Source organism: Cupressus sempervirens, chromosome 11, assembly GCF_028749045.1.
Source record: "Cupressus sempervirens isolate cs-2001-9-10 chromosome 11, ASM2874904v1, whole genome shotgun sequence".
NCBI lineage: Eukaryota > Viridiplantae > Streptophyta > Pinopsida > Cupressales > Cupressaceae > Cupressus > Cupressus sempervirens.
The window spans coordinates 531413421-531431294 of NC_143128.1; the positions used below are offsets into that span (position 1 = coordinate 531413421).

Sequence of the window (17874 nt, forward strand, 5' to 3'; positions counted from 1 at the left end):
TAACTTAAGGATAAATATTCACTAAACTGATCATCATTGACTTTTAATTAAACTGTCCTCTATATTTAACCATGATCCATATTCTAATTGATTAACTCTTTTTTAATGTTACTTCAACTTTTCATCATAATCAAAAGATCATTATTCGTTTATAAGAGAACTAATTATCAATCTTCAAATAAGAGGATTATAACATTATTGAAATGATCAATTTAATCTACCAATTAACATAGGTGCACAATTCCATGATCCATTAACATTTTAATGGTTAAAACTCAATTAAGTATCTCTAACACTTAAGCCTCTTAATTATAATCATTATTAAATTGTCACTAATAACTGTTAAAATATCTAAGTCATTATTCAAGTTATTAGAATCAGACTTATCAACTTCGATATAGATAATCTACAATCTCATTAAAAGAATTATATCAATTAAATCTCCATTACATAATTTAATTATTAATTAAATCTAATTAACTCTAGTTAATTGATTTAATTAATAACTTCACAACCAAACCATCAACCCAATGAATATTAGTTGACTAATAACTAACTATAATTTGTACGTTTAAAGTCAACTACAATCCAATGCACAAATAATCATTTTAATAGTTCAATAATAATAACTGGTTAATATTTAATAATAAGCTATATTGGGAATCTTATTAATAGATCACATTCATCATGATAATCGTTTCAAGTTAAAACTCTATCGCATATAATCATATTGTCAACTCAATGAACATTAATTGATTAAAATCAATTATAATCCAAATCTAAAAATTATTATCTTTTACAAACTTCAATTAATAAATAATCTCCACTAGATTATCTCTAATCAAATTTGTTGATAACTATTTAAACTATTATTTATTAATAGTTTGCTAGACCCAACAAACATTAATAAATAATAAACTCATCAAACTATATTTCCATAAATTCCATTAGTTAATATTTAACTATCTTTAAGGTATATCAATAATTTATAATCAATATAATAATTCAAATCGTAGCTATGTTATAACAAGGTCAAAATGTAACAATGACCCATTGTCCATTATCAATAAAATTTGAGTCACTTAATTTAAAATCATCTCGTACTATAAAATTACCATCTCTAAATTATTTAATATAAATATATCTTTTTCCATCAGTCCTATCTACAATCGTTTCTATTAAAATCCTCCATTAATTCATTTAGAACATTCTGATTAGTCTTTGAACTAATCAAATAATTATTAAATTCTAATTATATTGCTTTATTGAGATTTCAATAACCTGTTTAATAACTTAAATATTTCATTTATAACATTCCCCTTTAACCTTAATAGGATTAAATTCAAATTAAGTAAATGAATCAATTTGAAACTATATATTATTTATAAATCTTGAATACTAAACAAATTCATTAATATTATATATATATAAACTCATAACAAACTTTAATATATAAATAATCGCACATGAGATAATTAATATCTAACATCATGCGTATGATTATAAAGCCGAATGTTTCAAGTTACACATCTGACGGCGGTTGAATTGCAATGCCGTGCGACTGTCATCACGATGCGACTGTGGCCGTGCGTTGACGGCTGCTACTGCAGTCGGCCCTGCGACCGTAGTCGTAGGTACGACTGCGTCAACAGTCCGTAGCTGACATAAATAAAAGGAACAAGGGGTGGAGTGGGGTTTAACCTCACCTTCCCATATAATTTTTATAAACTTTTTTAAATATCGTTCAAAAGCAATTCCCATATAACGTTTTTCATTAAAATGTTTTCATGCGATTTGAATTCAATATATATCCGAATTTAACGTTTACACAATTTTATACATAAATATATATATGTGTGTATATATATATATATATATATATATATACGTATATGTATATATTTATATATATATATGTGTGTGTATACATATACAGATTGTAATTCAACATTATTATTTTAAGATATATATATATATATATATATATATATATATATATATGCAGATTTGAACATATATGTATTTCTATAGAGAACATATTTATAACTTTTACATAAAGAGAGTTTTCTAATTCTTTTAAATAAGAATCTCTCTTTTAAAATAATTGTTCTCTAAATATGATCATAATCCGTCCAATAGATCTAACTATAAATTTGAAATCATCATTCTCAATTTGATTCTAATTCGAACCCAAATTCGTTTAGATCTAATTTCTCTTTAATTGGATTCTAGAATTTTCTAATGTTTTCTTCTCAACCAAATAAAATATCTAGATTCTAATTTCAGATTCAATCACAAAGAGTATTCCGACACATATAGCAGACACGATTAAGATAGGAAGAGAAATAGTGCAAAGAGAATATGTGTATATCATGAGTGCACCTGTACACTGAGGCTAATCCGTCATGCCTCAAAAGTCCATAGAAAATCTCTTCCTTCACCATCATCACAATTATTCCAAAATCTAAGCCAACCGAATCTTCCAAGTGACTAGAAGTGCTAGAAGGAGCATAGAAGCAAGTAGAAATTATATGAGCATATGAATCTTCTCCAATGCATGTAAGCTTTGAAGCTTCCATTTTAGCTTGAAGCTTGTAGTTTCCATTAAGCTTGTAGCTTCCATTAAGCTTGTCCAAACACACTAGGAGAGCATCTATTTAAAGGCCTCTAAGATGCATCTAGAGTGTCTCTATAAGCAACTAGAAGATAAGCATGACAACCAAGCATGAGTCTTCTCCAACCTTCTAGATAAGTCTTAAGATTGTAGACACCATGTTATCAAATAAAATGCTAACTTTTAAGTGTAGACAACTAGTGCATTCTTAAAGTGCAAACTTCTGTGTTGTCTACATGACAACTCCCGAGAATTTGCAAACTCCTATATATTAAAAATAATGCACATTAATTAATATAATATTTACTTTACTCTTTCCAATTTAATTAATTAATTTATTAAATCTCATGCACTAACTTTAATAATTCCACTTTTCAATCTTAATATATTTATATTTTAATCACATGAGATTTAGAATCTTTTAATATTTTGAAATATATTTTCCACTTTTAAATTTTATTTTCCAAAACTTTATTGCTAAAATATTTATTAGCTTTAATAATAATATTATTTAGTCATTTATTTAAAAATGAGCTCCAAATATTTTATTATTAAAATAAATATTGTTACATTCTAAATTTAAACTTATAACTTTTATTTTCAAATTTAATTATTTTATTTAATTAATTTTTCAATTAATTAAATAAAATAAATATTAAAATACCATATTAATTTTCCATTTAATTAAATCTTTTAATTAGGCTTAATTAATAGAAAATACATCAAAGACTCATAAGGTAAAAATATGAAAACCCATCATAGCCAAAATACATACAAAATCAAACCAAGGGTTTAAATCACGAATTACATCATCTGACGCATTCGGAAGGTACTCAACTCAGATACTTGTCTTAATTTTTCAATTAGGACAAATGGCTTAAAGGGTTGGGATTTGGACTTGAGCATTTATCTCCCCTCTCTTATCATTGAGATAATGTGATAGGGTACGCTCATCTTGGCAATTCAGGGAAGTCGATACCCGGTACCTGTAACCTGCATAAAAATCATGCATGTACAAACACAATATATACTAAACTAAACATGCAATGGCAGGAAGTGGTGCATCGTGTAAATTTTGACTAGCAGGGGACTACGACTCCCTTCCTTAACCACATCAGACACGCCATACAAAAGAAAACACGCAAAGCAAATACGCACACCATACACATGCAAGTATGGTGTAAGTATCTATAAGAAAACACATATGATAATAAATCATCTTACTAATCATCATTAATAACTGTAAACACTGAAAATAATCATCATGCAAAATTTAAGTAATTTCATCACATAATAAACTAAATCCATAGCACAATATCTAATAATCTCAAAAGAATGTTGGTAACCAACAACATAAAACTAGCTCTAGAAGAGTTTAGCAATGATAACAAAATGCGAACCAGGGGCAGGCACTACATCCACCCCCCCTAGGATTAGGCTTACTCCTGGAAGCCTAAAAGAATGAAAAAACTAAGATACTCACTATGCGGGTCTCATTGAACCCTTTCCCTCCTATAAGAAAATATGATTCCACTAAGAACACTACAACACACATAGAGCAATATGATTCTGGTTTAATGATAAACCGAAAATCACATTGATCCAACATTCACTCTTTTAACAACTACTAAAATAGATCCCCTAATACATTCTAAACAAGAGCAACTTAATGCTTGAAAAGATAATCAAGGGCATACTACCTTAAATCATAGATGAAAGATACATGTTTTGCAACTAGAACGAGTTTTCAATTTTCAGTTTTGCCTTCGTTTAGATTTTTGGTAGAATTTTTAGTTTTGAAAACTAAGTGTTAAAGTATGGAAAATATGCAAGCAACAGTTTTAAGTTCTGTTTTAGTTCACCTAGTTTCAAGTTTTCAGTTTGAAAGAGATATATATGATAGTTCAAAGTTTTTGTTTCATTCAACTAGTTAACAACTAGTGACATTCCAATATACTTAGAGCTCCCAATGTTGAAACTCGGGCTCTAATACCAAATGTAATGCCCCGCCAAGGGATCCAAAGAGTTACACTAAGTTTACCTAACAATTTTTTTTTTAAAACATGAAATATAAACCATTCATAATATTCGCAGAAGTAATAGCAACAATTCAAATGAAAGTAAACATAACATACGTAACAGATTTCATTCTTTAAGGATCCCTTAACATTGAATCATATCTAAATTAACTATTCATCTAACATCACATCCTTATGAAATAACAATGATACATCCAATGTTCATAAATTATATTTTCAGATTGCTCAATCATCCACCATACATATCACAGGGTATGAAAAGTTTAAAAGAATAAATATCCTAGTAAATAAAGTACATCAACATCCAATATTAATCCATGATGCAACTAAAGTAAATGAAACCACATATCATACATGATACATCATCACAAAAGATATAAACATCCATCATAAGAGATAGCCATACATCACAAACATAACTAACTAAGTGGACGGTTCCTCCCAACCGTTAATAGCATCATTAGACCATCGTGGATCCTAGCCATCCCTCCGTGCGTAACATTCCAAAGCACCGAAGAGATCATCGGTATTAATCATAATAGGAATGTCACTCCTAAAAACATCCTACTAACATACAAAGTAAAGCATAAGATACCATCATCTAACATATGCAAATCATCAATGTAAGAAACATACCAGTAAATACATCCATCATAGAGTATATCATCTATCATAATGATCCAAGAACATAATGAAGATAAATACCAACCAAGAATGCTCCAGCCACGGTGTCTATGGACGGATCTCAAATGATAAGAGTGAAAAAACACTACCACCCGACCGCGTGGAACCTAAGTGGTCCACTCCCACCGTGCTGAGGAGATAATCTTAAGTCCCAAACAAGATATCAATTCACAAAGCACAAATCTCTAATAGTCTAGAAATCTTAAAAGTATGCTAACTCAAAGGTTCCATCACACAAAACCGACATCTAATTCCCAGAGGCACACAATGACATGTAGGAAACCTACTATGCAAGCGGGAAAGTGTCATCGCAATTATCATGTACAAGTTACCCTGGCAGTTAGCTAAACTATACAGGTCCATACTGATCTTATGCGGCCACTAGTATCCTCTTATACTGACAAGGCATACTACAGAATGCAAGGTCGCAACCATGCGTTCTCACTACTCCCATCCTAGCCTGTACAAGCACTCAAGGCATGGGCGAGAACCAAAACAATTATCTTTTTAGGTTCATTTAATCCCCATTTAGTGTGTAAATGTTATCACTTATTAACCAAACTTACAATGAGTTACCCTAGCAACCATTTAGGGCCTCGGCCCCCATTGCAAGCCACTTCCCGACACTACAAGTAGATTACCTACCCTAAGCTCATGGAATCATAAAATTATCACAGTCCTGTACAAGCGACTGCAAAGAAAATCCAAAAGATAATATAAAAAGAATCATCAAATATCCATGATAAAAGCATCAAATATCCATAAGAAGAATCATCAAATCTCCAAGATAAGAATTATCAAATCTCCATGAGCATCAAGAAAAGCATCCATAGAAAATCATGACCACAACAGTTCTCTATTGGCAACTGAAGGCATCACTGATAATTATAAGTATCCATTGGTTCTCAATGACCAAAATATATCTCAAAATCATACTGATTGAAGACTCCAAAATGGTTGAGTCAAACATGTCACAACATGACATCATCAAGAAATAAATTCATATTTCAGTCTCATCATGGTGACTAGAAAATAATCCAAAGATAACTGATCGATGACTCAAAAATGATTAGCTCAAGTGTCTCATACACATACATCTCAGCTTCACACATGAAGACTGATGAACAAATACAAATATTTCATAGAGCATACGATCACATTACCATGGTTGGGTTTATAAAGATCGAGACCAAATAAGATCAACATGCCATCACATCTCATAACCCCCGAGCCTCTGGTAACAACCTAGGACTGGTCAACACTAGTCAATCCAAAACCCAAAACAAGAAGCATATAGAATACACAATGCAAACACATGTTTTGGTTTACTAAAATTCACATAGTAAAATAATGTGTAGGGGTTTTTAGTTTTCTGTTTGCAAGTATACTTTCAAGTGTCTTAAGTTTCATCATTTGACCTACAAGTCAACCCATCTATTCCCTGATAGCATTATCCTTCTATTATTAAGAATTACATTCTAAGAATAACTTAAGGATAAATATTCACTAAACTGATCATCATTGACTTTTAATTAAATTTTCCTCTATATTTAACCATGATCCATATTCTAATTGATTAACTCTTCTTTAATGTTACTTCAACTTTTCATCATAATCAAAGGATCATTATTCGTTTATAAGAGAACCAATTATCAATCTTCGAATAAGAAGATTATAACATTATTAAAATGATCAATTTAATCTACCAATTAACATAGGTGCACAATTCCATGATCCATTAACATTTTAATGGTTAAAACTCAATTAAGTATCTCTAACACTTAAGCCTCTTAATTATAATCATTATTAAATTGTCACTAATAACCATTAAAATATCTAAGTCATTATTCAAGTTATTAGAATAAGACTTATCAACTTCGATATAGATAATCTACAATCTCATTAAAAGAATTATATCAATTAAATCTCCATTACATAACTTAATTATTAATTAAATCTAATTAACTCTAGTTAATTGATTTTTTTTATTAGATATAAGAGTTTCAGAACAAAAAGAGCAACCAAAGTACCACCACAAAAATCAACAAGGAGGCCAAGCCTCACTAAAGAAGAACAGATTCAGCTGTATAATATAACAAAAAGAGGAGAAAGACTAGCTAACTAAGAACATCATAGTAATTGACCACTCAGGCAGTCCAACCTAAGGGACCCTCCATCCAAACGATGCTTTTACGTTCTTGAATCTACATCAGCCTGAATAAATCATCCTTTCTAGCATTCACTTTCTTACGAATTTATCTATTTAGCCCAATGCAAGCTTGCTCAAAAGCTTCCACATCATCCAAGGTTCTACGCCACTAGTATCCATGCTTAAAAGCAGCATGCCCATCATGAAGGAACCGTCTCATCTTGTCTCGCTCGATCAACATAGTAGCTTGCACCTGCAAAGAAATTTTAAAATAAGTGAGCTTTCAAAAAAATTCAGTATGGTCCCTTGGCTTACCTTGGTATCTTTCCTCATTCCTACATTTTTAGATATGCTAGAGAATGTTAGATGACAATATATTCCAAAATAAATTGGTATCTTTAGGAAGACCATTAATATAACCAGTGATAATATCAAGAATATTAACATCAATAGGATAAACAATGCCAAACATTCTCCATATTTCTTTAGCAAAAGTACAATCTAAAAGAATATGTCTACCAGTTTCAGGAACTCTGCATAAATTACAAAAAATAGAATTAGATAAATCTCTCTTAATAGGTAGCTTGTCCAACATGACTAACCATCTGAAGCATCTAATTTTAGGCTCAACAGAATTCTTCCACAAGATATCAAAGTATTTTTTCCAAACATTAGCATCATAAGAAGAGTACCAAACAACATTGACATGATCAATAATATTAGTATTACAATCAAGGATTCTGTATATATTCTTGGCCTTAAGCAGATTCGTGACAACTCCACTAGGCCATTTACACTTTAGGTGCCTTTGAGAATCAACATGGCATATAGTCGGAAGACCATTAACAACTTGCACAATCATGTTATAAGTTCTTTTATAGGAATCAGGGATATCATATTTATTTTTAAGCTCATCCCAAGGAGTGATTTGGTTCTACTCAAAGAGATCTATAAATTGTTTAATACCTTTCTTAGCCCACAATCTGGCAGAACACCCTTGGGGTAAGGGCCAAAGGTTTACCATTTAGGTGAAGATTCCACCAAATTGATCTTTCACCATGGAGTTGATCATTACAATGAAAATCCTTGTTAGTGATGAATTTCTTAACATGGTCCCAAGCCTTTCAAATAGATCTAAAAACTATGGAACCTTGGACCATGACAGGAAAGTTACCAATAATGAGGTCGCAAAAGGGGAGATTAGTCCAAGATTTGGCTTTCTTAGGCACACCCCTTTCAATGTTATTTTTAACTAACACTTTCCAAGGACAGTCACCCTCCATGGATTGAAAAATCTATTTGGCAGATAGAGCAAAACCTTGAATTCTTAAGTCCTTCAGCCCAACTCCCCCAAGGGCCTTGTCAGTGTGGCACCAAGCCCACCTAACAGAATGAATTTTATTATTACCCTTTCCATCAGACCAAAGAAATTGTCTGATGGACTTCTGAATTTCAGCAATCTGATAATTGTTAAAAAACCATGCAGAGGAATAGTAAATGGTGTAGGAGGACAACATCTTCTGGCAAACTTGAATCCTGCCTGCCAGAGATAATGCCCTATTATGCCATTTGTTAAGTTTCTTATCAATCTTCTCTTTAACCTATGACCACATGTCCTTGATTTAATTAATAACTTCACAACCAAACCATCAACCCAATAAATATTAGTTGACTAATAACTAATTATAATTTGTACGTTTAAAGTCAACTACAATCCAATGCACAAATAATCATTTTAATAGTTCAATAATAATAACTGGTTAATATTTAATAACAAGCTATATTGAGAATCTTATTAATAGATCACATTCATCATGATAATCATTTCAAGTTAAAACTCTATCGCATATAATCATATTGTCAACTCAATGAACATTAATTGATTAAAATCAATTATAATCCAAATCCAAAAATTATTATCTTTTACAAACTTCAATTAATAAATAATCTCCACTAGATTATCTCTAATCAAATTTGTTGATAACTATTTAAACCATTATTTATTAATAGTTTGCTAGACCCAACAAACATTAATAAATAATAAACTCATCAAACTATATTTCCATAAATTCCATTAGTTAATATTTAACTATCCTTTAAGGTATATCAATAATTTATAATCAATATAATAATTCAAATCGTAGCTATGTTATAACAAGGTCAAAATGTAACAATGACCCATTGTCCATTATCAATAAAATTTGAGTCACTTAATTTAAAATCATCTCGTACTATAAAATTACCATCTCTAAATTATTTAATATAAATATATCTCTTTCCATCAGTCCTATCTACAATCGTTTCTATTAAAATCCTCCATTAATTCATTTAGAACATTCTGATTAATCTTTGGACTAATGAAATAATTATTAAATTCTAATTATATTGCTTTATTGAGATTTCAATAACCTGTTTAATAACTTAACTTTTTCATTTATAACATTCCCCTTTAACCTTAATTGGATTAAATTCCAATTAAGTAAATGAATCAATTTAAAACTATATATTACTTATAAATCTTGAATATTAAACAAATTCATTAATATTATATATATAAACTCATATACAACTTTAATATATTAATAATCGCACATTAGATAATTAATATCTAACATCATGCGTATGATTATAAAGTCGAATGTTTCAAGTTACACATTCGACGACGGTTGAATCGCAATGTTGTGCAACTGTCATCGCGATGTGACTGTGGCCGTGCGCTGACGGTTGCTGCTGCAGTCAGCCCTGCAACTGAAGTCGCAGGTACGACTGCATCAGCAGTCCATAGTTGGCATAAATAAAAGGAACAAGGGGTGGGGTGGGGTAAAACTCCGCCCTCCCATATAATTTTTATAAACGTTTTTAAATATCGTTCAAAAGCAATTCACATATAACGTTTTTCATTAAAATGTTTCCATGCGATTCGAATTCAATATATATTCGGATTTAACGTTTACACAATTTTATACATAAATATATATATATATATATATATGTATATATATACGTATATGTGTATATATATATATGTGTGTGTGTGTGTGTGTGTGTGTGTGTGTGTATACATATACCGATTGTAATTCAACACTATTATTTTAAGATATATATATATATATATATATATATATATATATATATGCAGATTTGAACATATATGTATTTCTATAGAGAACATATTTATAACTTTTAAATAAAGAGGGTTTTCTAATTCTTTTAAATAAGAATCTCTCTTTTAAAATAATTGTTCTCTAAATATGATCATAATCCATCTAATAGATCTAACTATAAATTTGAAATCATCATTCTCAATTTGATTCTAATTCGAACCCAAACCCGTTTAAATCTAATTTCTCTTTAATTGGATTCTAGGGTTTTCTAATATTTTCTTCTCAACCAAATAAAATATCTAGATTCAAATTTCAGATTCAATCACAAAGAGTATTCAGACACATATAGCAGACACAATTAAGACAGGAAGAGAAATAGTGCAAAGAGAATATGTGAATATCACGAGTGCACCTGGACACTGATGCTAATCTGTCATGCCTCAAAAGTCCATAGAAAATCCCTTCCTTCACCATCATTCACAATTCCTCCAAGATCTAAGCCAACCGAATCTTCCAAGTGACTAGAAGTGCTAGAAGGAGCATAGAAGCAAGTAGAAATTATATGAGCATATGAATCTTCTCCAATGCATGTAAGCTTTGAAGCTTCCATTTTAGCTTGAAGCTTGTAATTTACATTAAGCTTGTAGCTTCCATTAAGCTTGTAGCTTTCATTATGCTTGTCCAAACACACTAAGAGAGCATCTATTTAAAGGCCTCTAAGATGCATCTAGATTGTCTCTAGAAGCAACTAGAAGATAAGCATGACAACCAAGCATGGGTCTTCTCCAACCTTCAAGATAAGTCTTAAAGTTGTAGACACCATGTGCTCAAATAAAATGCTAACTTCTAAGTGTAGACAACTAGTGCATTCTTAGAGTGCAAACTTCTGTGTTGTCTACATGACAACTCCCAAGAATTTGCAAACTCCTAAATATTAAAAATAATGCACATTAATTAATATAATATTTACTTTACTCTTTCCAATTTAATTTATTTATTTATTAAATCGCATGCACTAACTTTAATAATTCCACTTTTCAATCTTAATATATTTATATTTTAATCACATGAGATTTAGAATCTTTTAATAATTTTAAATATATTTTCCACTTTTAAATTTCATTTTCCAAAACTTTATTGCTAAAATATTTATTAGCTTTAATAATATTATTATTTAGTCATTTATTTAAAAATGAGCTCCAAATATATTATTATTAAAATAAATATTGTTACATTCCAAATTTAAACTTATAACTTTTATTTTCAAATTTAATTATTTTATTTAATTAATTTCCTTATTAATTAAATAAAATAAATATTAAAATATCATATTAATTTTTCATTTAATTAAACCATTACTTAAATCTTTTAATTGGGCTTAATTAATAGAAAATACATCAAAGACTCATAAGGTAAAAATATGAAAACCCATCATAGCCAAAATGCATAGAAAATCAAATCAAGGTTTTAAATCACGAATTACATCATCTGACGCATTCGGAGGGTACTCAACTTGGATACTTGTCCTAATTTTTCAATTAGGACAAATGGCTTAAAGGGTTGGGATTTGGACTTGAGAATTTATCTCCCCTCTCTTATCATTGAGATAATGTGATAGGGTACGCTCATCCTGGCAATTCAGAGAAGTTGATACCCGGTACCTGCAACCTGCATAAAAATCATCCATGTACAAGCACAATATATACTAAACTAAATAGGCAATGGCAGAAAGTGGTGCATCGTTTAGATTCTGACTAGCAGGTGACTACGACTCCCTTCCTTAACCACATCAGACACACCATACAAAAGCAAACACGCAAAGCAAACACACACACCATACACATGCAAGTATGGGGTAAGTATCCATAAGAAAACACATATGATAATAAATCATCTTACTAATCATCATTAGTAACTACAAACACTGAAAATAATCATCACGCAAAATCTAAGTAATCTGATCACATAATAAACTGAATCCATAGCACAATATCTGATAATCTCAAAAGAATGCTGCTAACCAACAACATAAAACTAGCTCTAAAAGAGTTCAACAATGATAACAAAATGTGAACCAGGGGCAGGCACTACAATTGACATCTATATTTTTATTACATTCTCCTCATAGTATTCAATAAACTCCCATTAAGTAAACTCTTCTTCTTTATATGACCTCAACCACTTTAAAATTTTACCTATTTCATTCTCAAGAAGTGTTATGAAAAAAATGAACTTGTAGAAAGCTTCAAACTTATCCTTCAAGAAATTTTTCCACATAATCCTTGATTAATCATCAATAATTATCAATAAGTATTAATCATCATGATAAATTCTTGTTCTCATGGGATTACAAAGACCATTATATACTGAATCAAATGTATTCTTAGATAAAAATGCCTTACTATTGAAATCAAAACTTGTTAATTTATCTAATTGAAATTATTTGCACATTATATTTTCTATCTTTACTAGTTATGGCAATCCCCTAACTACATTTGACTTACTAAATTTGATCAAATTATCAAATTTTTACATGAAAAAACCTTATATGGTAGAACTAACTACCTTCAAATCTAGCAACCAAAAACCTATTAATAATAGTGTTCATATGGAATACATTACCTTTAGTTTTCCTCCCAATTTCTATCAAATCTTAGGAGCTTCCAAGTATCATGCATATATCTCCTTTAAACTCCATTTGGTAACCTTTGTCTTTTAATTGAACAACACTCAAAAAGTTATGTTTCAAACCTTCTACTAAGTAGACATAATCAACATTACTTTCTCCATTCAAATAAATTGAACCTTTACATTTGACCAAGTAGGGCCAGTTGTTTCCAAACCTTACCACACCAACATCAAATTCTTTTGGGTTTATGAACTTTCTTCTATCACAGATCATATGATGTGAACACCCACATTCAATAACACACTTGTTACTGTGTTCTATGTATGAAACCAATTCATTTTCTCCTTCCAAGGTATCTTATTTCACTACAATAAATACTACCTCTTCTTCTTCATTGTCTCCAAAATCTTCATCAGTTGCACCCTCATCCACTGTAACATAACATTATTTCTTTCCTTTTTCCTTGAATTTTTTGATATTTTCCTTTTGCTCACCATTGGGACACATGGAATCAATATATCATATCTTATTACTTGAGAAATACTTTTAGGATAACTTTCCTTTGTGCTTATTAGTACCTATAGGTAGTCCCTTTGCAAGTAATGCTTCAAGTTATTTCTTTCCTTTTTCTTCTAAAATAGATTCAAGTTCCCTAGAATAACTTGATGCAATAAATAATTTGTGAATGATCTCTTTACCCTTCTTTAGTGGATCCATATAAAAATAAGTTTTGAACATTATGTCAACTTTGGGAATATAATTATCATTGTTACTCAATTCAAAGGTAATAAGCTTTCCAATAAATCCATCAATATAGACAATATCAATTATTCTCAATTCATGACTAGTAATAAGGTTCTCAACATTTTATTTATCACGCCCTCTTCTTCAATTTTACCACCAAAACTTATGATATCATTAACTAATTCTTCTATCATTTTACCATATTGAGCAATGTTCTCACCTTCCACCATTTTCATGTCATCATATTTTCCCTTCATACTATCCACCCTAGATTTTTGCACATGTTTGTCTCCATCATAGATTAGATTCAACTTTTCCCAAACCTTATAAGTAGTCTCTAGCCCTTGTATATCAATGTATTTAGAATTAGATATATTACTTACCTCAGTTTCCAATAATTTAACATTCTTTTGTTTCTCCTTTAGTTAATATGTAGTAAGAGTCTCAACAAGAACTAAATATTTAGTTTCAACATGATTCCATATTTTTTCCCCATACCTTCTAGATAAATCTTCATATGGTCAATCCATATTGTATATTTGTCTCTTTGAACTTAGGACCTTATTTCTTCATCATCAAATATTGTCCCCAAGTTGTTAATCTTATCATAAAGAGAACCAAGTCCTTGATACTAAATTTTAGCATTATAAGATCCAAGATTACTTGGGAGCGAGGGGCTGTGAATCAATAATCTATCAAATTCAAACTTTTTATCAACCCTTCAATAATGTTCATAAACATATATTTGTGCAACAATAAACAATGAAACAAATGAAACAATCCAAACATGTAACACAAGAACACACATTTTTATTGTGAAAACCATTGGTTAGAGGAAAAACCACAATGGGAATTAGTACCAACAATTTTTTCACTCTTCTGAAGTGTTGATGCAGGAGCATCTTGGGGTAGTTAGCAATCCTACATTTTGGAGGTATTTTTGGCTTTGGAGTTGATGACTCGATCAATTCCTGGTGGTACTTAGTTGTTGAAGGTACTTGTATTGCATAAAATGTAATGAAGAAAAGAAACAAAAAGAAACTAAGTCTATTCCTATATATCTATGCAAACCTCAAATATGAAAGACATGGAGAAAGCATGCAAATGTATTAAAATAAAAATAATAAATAAAATTAATCTACTCAATACAACACATGCAAACCTCCAAAATAAAGAAGTATTGATTTTTTTGTTATTGAGGGTATGTGGTTGCTCACAAATCTTGCAACATAACAATGGATTGAATATTTCTTATGAAAATGAGGAGTGTTCTTTATTTATAGGAAATAAGATGAAATGGATGGTTGAGATTCAAAATGAGATGAAGGGGTAGGATTCCTTAGGATCAACGAAGTATCTATGAGGTGGAGGCCAAGTGGACTCCATGTGTATTAGGGTTTTGACCATTCAAATGGGGAAAGATGCTCTCACATGTGTGGGAAACCTTTGATGTGAAGGGTCAATGACATGTGTAAGAGGTTGGAAGCTCAAGGTTTTCTCACATGTGTGAGCAACTTTGGTTCACATGTGAAGGCAAAAAAATGTGTAAGTGTGTAAGAGTCACATGTCACATGTGACTAGGGTTTTTTAATCCTTTGATTAAGATTGTGCAAAAGATTAAGGATATAATTAGATGGGAAACTAGGATTAGTTAGTGGGTAATTGGATTGACCTAGTTTAGAAGGATGGATTAGGTTAGGAAAGTGAGGTTAGGCAAAGGTTAAAGTTAGAAGCCATATGCTCAAATAGAATAAAATATATTATTTAATTCCAAGTGGAATTAAAAGGAATTAATTAAGTAAAATGAGTCATTTACATAATTAAAGTAAAGGATTAAGATGCAAGTGGGATGAGGGGAAATAGGGTAAGGAATAAATAAATATAAATTTATTTAAAACAAGGAAATGGGATAAAGATGAAAACAATTAAATAAATGTAAATTTATTTACTTAAAGGTAGGATAAGGCTAAAATCAAATAAATAATAAATATCTATTTAATTGGTTGATATAAGGGTATTTGTGCTTAATTGGACAATTTTAGGTGTCCAAAATACTCTTCATACACTAGGAGCTTGACTTATACTACATAACTTAGTTATGCTTGGTTGTAGTGTTGACCGAGTAGCTCAGTCAATAAAGGGGCTTGATTGTTGGAGGAACTGACACATGCTAGTGCTCGGCAATGCTTGTGTGAGCTCGATGATGCTTGGTGGTTTTGATGATACTTAGTGGTTTGATGGTTCTTTTGATGCTTGGTCATGTCTTGGTCTTGCTTTGAATGAGTTGTCTGTGATCAATTTCTAGTTTGAGCTGACCTTTGCATTTAATTTGGTTATATGTATTTAATGTTTGTTGCAAGCTGACTTATGGCTTAGTTGGATATAAGTAAGGGGTCTTGTGTAGTCTTAAGTCATAATCATATAGCTTGGAGAAGAAGATGTGGAAGAGGAGTGAAGTTTGAGAAAAGTTAGTAGCTGTGGCTTGGGAAAAAAGGAGATTTCTTGGTGGCTTGCAAGCGTAAGTTTAGATCTACCTTGGAGGTTTCTACTAGAGTGTAAATCTGGACTAGCTAGGGTTTGGGTCAGATCTTGAGGGATCTTGTAGAACTATTACTTGCTTTGTATTTGGTTGTAATTGGGAAGGCCTTATAACTCGACACATTGCATGTAATCAATGTTTTTTTGAATAAAGAGTTGTATTTGGTATTAGATTGTATACTGTGTGTTGTGTTTTGGTTGTGTGGTTATTTTTTGGGGGCTAGGAAATCTCCTTTGGGGATTCTCCTACCTTGTACTACGTCAAGTGGTATTAGAGAAAAGGTTTTCTTGAGCATGTAGACATATCACCGAAGTTGAGGCAATTTGCACCAGGACATGGGGTGAAGGCCATTAGAGAAAGGATCTAGTTGATCTTGTGGATTTGTTGTAGAGGGTTTGTTGCAGAGGGTTTGTGAAAATCTTGGAAAATTCCTCCAAGATAATTGGACCTTAGGGTGATTGAAGATCCTTGTGATGTTGTGGAAGCGAGGATCTTTGAGAAGATTAAAGAAGAATTCCAATCTAAGATGACAGTGATCAAGAGTGATATGATTGTTCAGATTATAAGTGCTATAGGTGATGTACCTTGACATATGGGTACCAAAGATGGTTATGAGGAAGCTACTCAAGACTTTTAGGTTGTTGGATCAAGTGGTGAAGATAGAACTGATCTTGTGGAGAGACCTATGGGAAATAGGGTTGGTTAGTTTGAAAGATCTAGATCTCAATTGAAGCTAAAACATAAAATGGAAATTTCTAATTTCTCAGGTACTTTTAATCCTAAAGAATTGATTAATTGGATTGGAAAATTGGAAGACTACTTTGAGGTAGAGGATATTGGAGATCCTCTCAGAGTGAGATTGGCATAGACTAAGCTAAAGGGACATGCTAGTCTTTGGTGGAAGGAATTGCAAACAGATAGAGAAGAGGAATGTGAAATGAATATCATCATTAAAAGTTGATGATGAATAAATTGAAGGCTAAATTCATTCTTATTGATTATGAACTTGAGTTGTTTGAGAAGTTACAAGATTTGAAGCAGAAGGATATATTTGTGAAAGATTATACCAAGGAGTTCTACAAGCTAACTATTCAGTCTGGACATAGAGAATTATCTAAGGAGAAGGTCGCTCGCTATATTAATGGTTTAAGATTCAATATTTAGGATGAGGTTGGTATGCTAAAGATTGATTCAATTAAGGATGCTTATCAATATGCTTTGAAGGTAGAAGATAAGTTGAAGAGAATAGATCAAGGAAGTTTTCAAGGGAAAGAGAAGTAGGAATGCTTGGGGAAGGACAAACCAAGTACAAAAGAAGAACCAAACTATTGATTAGAAGAAGAGGAAATGTAGAGGTGAGTTTAAGGGTACT

At 30.9% G+C, this 17874-nt stretch overlaps 1 pseudogene; it reads right to left on the reverse strand.

The window, feature by feature from the left end:
• Positions 1 to 1761, reverse strand: part of LOC149530719 (ent-kaurenoic acid oxidase 1-like) — a 45903-nt pseudogene extending 44142 nt beyond the window's left edge.
• Positions 1762 to 17874: the final 16113 nt, after the last annotated feature.